A 6,000-nucleotide genomic window follows, 5' to 3' on the forward strand; every position below is an offset into this window, starting at 1 on the left:
CATGAAACAATTTGCATTGGAGATTTAACTGACCACGTTCTGCAAAGTTCACAAGGATGGCGAGAAAAATTAAAATTTTCAGCACAAACATCTAGCCTCTCTTGCAACCATTTAGTTTCTAAATACTTATGCCTCTTGCAAAATATATCTTCCCTTCTTGGTATGTAACTACAAACTCTATGCACTCCACAAAAATTGACATGCTTATAAGAAACATTTTTATCATGACTAGTGCAATCATCATTAGTACTATGGATATTCAAAGAATTCATACTAACAACATTGCAATCATGCTCATCATTCAAAAATTTATGCCAAACATTTTATTGCATTCTTCATCTAGCAACTGAGCACAATTACCGAAATCCTTATTTTCATGAAAGACATTAAAAAGTTGAAGCAAATGAGGCAACCTAAATTCCATTTTTTTGTAGTTTTCTTTTATAGACTAAACTAGTGATAAAACAAGAAACTAAAAGATTCAATTGCAAGCTCTAAAGATATACCTTCAAGCACTAACCTCCCCGGCAATGGCACGAGAAAAGAGCTTGATGTCTACTACGCAACCTTCTTCTTGTAGACTCGGGTTGGGCCTCCAAGCGCAGAGTTTTGTAGGACAGTAGCAAATATCCCTCAAGTGGATGACTAAGGTTTATCAATCCGTGGGAGGCGTAGGATGAAGATGGTATCTCTCAAACAACCCTGCAACCAAATAACAAAGAGTCTCTTGTGTCCCCAACACACCCAATACAATGGTAAATTGTATAGGTGCACTTGTTCGGCGAAGAGATGGTGATACAAGCGTAATATGGATAGTAGATATAGTTTTTTGTAATCTGAAAATATAAAAACAGCAAGCTAGCAAGTAACAAAAGTGAGCGAAAACGGTATTGCAATGCTTGGAAACAAGGCCTAGGGTTCATACTTTCACTAGTGCAGTTCTCTCAACAATGATAACATAATTAAATCATATGGCAATCCCTCCACGTGCGACAACAGTCACTCCAAAGTTCCTATTGCGGAGAACATAAGATGAAATTGCTTGTAGGGTACGAAACTACGTCAAAGTTATTATTTCCGATCAATCCATTGAGCTATTCCTATAAGTGTCACAAACAGCCCTAGAGTTCGTAGTAAAATAACACCATATGACACACATCAATCAACCCAAATGTCACCTAGATACTCCAATGTCACCACAAGTATCCGTGGCTCAATTATACGATATGCATCAAACAACTTCAGGTTCATAATATTCAATCCAACACAAAAGAACCTCAAAGAATGCCCCTGGATTTCTACCGGAGACACAAGGACAAAAATGTGCATCAACCCTTATGCATAGATTACCCCAATGTCACCTCTGGAATCTACGAGTTGAGTGCAAAAACATACATCAGGTGAATCAATAGAACACCCCATTGTCACCACGGGTATCCCACGCAAAACATACATCAATTGTTCTCAAATCCATAATAGTATTCAATCCGATAATAGTGAAACCTCAAAGGTAAAATTCAATTCATCACAAGAAGGTAGAGGGGGAGAAACACCATATGATTCAACTATAATAGCAAAGCTCGCGGTACATCAAGATCGTGCCATATCAAGAACACGAGAGAGAAAGATCAAACACATAGCTACTGGTACATACCCTCGGCCCCGAGGGTGAACTACTCCCTCCTCGTCATGCAGACCGCCGGAATGATGAAGATGGCCACCGGTGAAGGTTTCCCCCTCCGGGAGGGTGCCGGAACGGGCTCCTGATTGGTTTTTTGTCGCTACAGAGGCTTGCGGAGGCGAAACTCTCGATCTAGGTTTAATTTTGGGGGTTTCTATATTTATAGGAATTCTTGGCGTCGGGAACAAGTCAGGAGGGTCCACCATGCGACCTAGGGGGGCCCCTCCATCCTTGTGGAGGCCTCATGGCTCCTCTGGTCCATCCCCGATACTTCGTGAGCTTCTTCTGGTCCATGAAAAATCATCGTAAAGTTTCAGTTCGTTTGGACTCCGTTTGGTATTCCTTTTATGTGCAACTCAAAAACCAGGGGAAAACATAAATTGGCACTAGGCTCTAGGTTAATAGGTTAGTCCCAAAAATCATATAAGATAGCATATAAATGCATATAAAACATCCAAGATGGATAATATAATAGCATGGAAGAATTAAAAATTATAGATATGTTGGAGACATATCACTTCCTCTAACTCATGTGCATCTGATGCAAGTTGCCGCCGTGAATTTGAGAAAGCTTGTTTGCTTCCTCTGGAATCATCCCAAGTCAGTCATGCATGTGCGAAGTATTCTATGGTTTGGAGATTTGCAACCTTCACTCTATATGTATCCCTAGCACACCAAGCCACTGATTGACTTGTTCAAGGAGAAGAAGTTCCTTCCTAAGAGCTAGAATTATGCAAGGACTTCGATATCCTCGATGATGGTTCCCAACCAGAACTCGGTTGCATTTTGTAGTAAGACCTCCATGTGGGCACGATTGTCCTAGACCTTCTGTTCACATGTATCTTGCAAACCATCTCATGTTTTGGAGCTTGCCACCACAGTTAATTTCCTGAGAATCTTGCAGCGCCATCTTGTTGATTTGTGTTGCAACTTTCCTTTTCAGACATGCTGAGTCTGAAATATCCTGTTACCAACCAGATCTGAATCTTAGGCATATATGATGGTTGGAATTCTCCCAAGATCTATGATGTAGGTTCCAGCAAGGTTCATTTTGGTAGACACACCTAGCCGGAAGATCTATTGTTGTAGGTTGTTGATTAAGCAATTTGACCATCTTCTCCAAGAGGATTTGGTATGACTTATTCCACAAGTTGCTCCTTATGGATTTTTGTGCTCCCGAAGTCCGACCTTTACTTGATGGACATGTTGATGCTTTTAAGCATGATCGTGGTACCTAGAATGTCAAGGAGAACATTAGAAGCGGAGTGCTAAATGTCTCTCAGTCGATCATCTAGATTTTGCATCCTTGGCATTGCTAAGGTAAAATCTCAGAAAGTGTTGTCTTCCTTTGCATGTGCATCCTCCATCTCTAATCATCATGGTAGTATGAGGGTGTCACCAAGATCTTTGTCATGGATGTTGGTAAAACCCTGATGAATATGGAAATGCTCAAGTTCTTGAAAGCACGCTCAGGCACTAGGTTACATCCTTGGTATCAATTGGAATGTGCCTTCCATTTGCCAAATTGCCCTATAACCATAGTATCATCTCCAATCTGAGTATGCCATTTTTTCGAACTCCTTCAAACGATCATTTGTGAATTGCCTTAGGCTGGTATGAAGAGTTTCAACGATCTACTCCCTCCGTTCCAAAATAGATGGCCCAACTTTGTACTAACTTTGTACTAAAGTTAGTACAAAGTTGGGTCATCTATTTTGGAATAGAGGGAGTATGTATCAAAAGTAATTCTTTTTGCCACTTAAGGCAAAAATTCTATGAGTCACCTTCCCTAAGGTGTCACGTTATGGAATCATGGCAATTATCTCCTCTACTTTGAAACCATGCACCATCTTACTCAAGCGTGGAATTGTTGCTCACCAAATTGAACCTTTGTCATCTGCTTCTTTCCATTGCTCCTGATGTGTGTTTTGTGTCTCAACTCAAGAGGTATTCTTACGTCTCACTCCATGAGTTGATCTTGAGTTGCTCGATCTTTCAGAAGATCGGTTCCTGTAGAGTTTCTTTCTGTGGTCATCATGTCGGACAAAGATCACGAAAGCAAAGACGTCAAGATCAATATGATGCAATGAATCAACATCTTTGCTAAGGGAAATTTGGAATGAGAAAATTGTGATAGTTTTGTGACCCCATTTCCTCTTACCTCACGTCTTGAATCTCGGGACGAGATTCTTGTTTAGTGGGGGTGAGTTGTCATAGCCCTAGCATTAGTCTTTGTTTGCCTTCTCTTTTCCTCATGTCATCATGTTTAAATTCAAATGAATTTGAATTGGGTATGTTCAAACCCTAGCACCAAATGAATTCAACTAGGTTCAAATGAAAATATATTCAACGAACACAAAATGCCCTTCACAAAAGTTCACCATTTTTGAATTGGTCTAGAACCTCTGCCAAAAATGGTGCACATTTTTCTAGGTCATTTATGTATTTTTGGTTTAAATCATATGGTATTTGAATTTGGGCATTTAAATGCTATAATTATTTTAGATGCTCAAATAACTCTGCAAACAACTGAGGGCTGTTGGAAATATTTCAAGAGGTGCCCACAAATATTTTTAGGAGTTTCTAAAATGGTTTAGTATTATTACTAAATCAAAAACAAAAAAGCAAATTAGAAAAGAGAAATAAAAGAGAGAGAGATAAGACTCACCTGGGCCTTCCTACCTGGTGGCCCACTGGCGCCCACCACCACAGCCCCTTTGTCGTCTTCCTCCGAACGCGAGTAGGCAGGGTGCATGGTCTCCGCGTGTGCTAGCTTCTGCTTCCACCATGACGCTCCGACCCTTGTGAACACGCCACGAAGACTCCCGAGACCTTCTCCCTCTGTTCCCCTCGTAGCTCTCTCTTTCCCCTCCTCTGGCTCCCTCTTCCTCTCTTCCCCGTGAGCCCCGATAGCGCACCGTCGTCGTAGCCGTGGCAATAGGCCACCACCCGCCCAACTAGTGCGACCAAGAGCTCTGACACGACAAAATGGAGGTAGACACCGACGCACGCGACCGCAGGAGCCCTGCAGCGCAGTCCCCGACCTCATCTTCACCCACCGGCCGCCAGCAGCCTCACTGTCGATTCGCGGGCTCTAGACCATCCGGGCCTCGTCGTTGCCTCTGGTGGACTCGCTGTGAGCCCCTGCCTCTTTCCCCTCTCTCCCCGCGCTCGTCTGCGTCCTCTAACCACCACGGCCATCAGAGCCAATAGCTCCTCGCCGTCGGCCATGTCACCACCGCGGCTACAGCAGTGCAAGATAACTTACCAGCTCACTGTTGGGGAACGTAGTAATTTAAAAAAATTTCCTACGCACACGCAAGATCATGGTGAGGCATAGCAACGAGAAGGGAGAGTGTTATCCACGTACCCTCGTAGACCGAAAGCGGAAGCATTAACACAACGCGGTTGATGTAGTCGTACGTCTTCATGGTCCAACCGATCAAGTACCGAACGCACAGCACCTCCGAGTTCAGCACACGTTCAGCTCGATGACGTCCCTCGAACTCCGATCCAGCCGAGTGTTGAGGGAGAGTTTTGTCAGCACGACGGTGTGGTGACGATGATGATGTTCTACCGACGCAGGGCTTCGCCTAAGCACCGCTACGATATTATCGAGGTGTAATATGGTGGAGGGGGGCACCGCACACGGCTAAAAGATCGTTGATCAATTGTCTTGTCTAGAGGTGCCCCCTGCCCCCGTATATAAAGGAGCAAGGGGGAGGCCGCCGGCCAAGGAGGAGAGGCGCGCCAGGAGGAGTCCTACTCCTACCGGGAGTAGGACTCCCCCCCTTTTCCATGTTGGACTAGGAGAGAAAGGGGGAAGAGGTGGAGGGGAGGAAGGAAGGGGGGCGCTGCCCCCTCTCCTTGTCCTATTCGGACTGGGGGGGAGGGGCGCGCGGCCCTGCCCTGGTCTCCTCTCCTCTCTTCCACCTAGGCCCACTAAGGCCCATTAAGTTACCGGGGGGTTCCGGTAACCTCCCGGTACTCCGGAAAAATCCCGATTTTACCCGGAACACTTCCGATGTCCAAACATAGGCTTCCAATATATCAATCTTTATGTCTCGACCATTTCGAGACTCCTCGTCATGTCCGTGATCACATCCGGGACACCGAACAACCTTCGGTACATCAAAACATATAAACTCATAATATAACTGTCATCGTAACGTTAAGCGTGCGGACCCTACGGGTTCGAGAACTATGTAGACATGACCGAGACACCTCTCCGGTCAATAACCAATAGAGGAACCTGGATGCTCATATTGGCTCCCACATATTCTACGAAGATCTTTATCGGTCAGACCGCATAACAACAT

The sequence above is a fragment of the Aegilops tauschii genome, chromosome 5 (genome assembly GCF_002575655.3).
Source record: "Aegilops tauschii subsp. strangulata cultivar AL8/78 chromosome 5, Aet v6.0, whole genome shotgun sequence".
NCBI lineage: Eukaryota > Viridiplantae > Streptophyta > Magnoliopsida > Poales > Poaceae > Aegilops > Aegilops tauschii.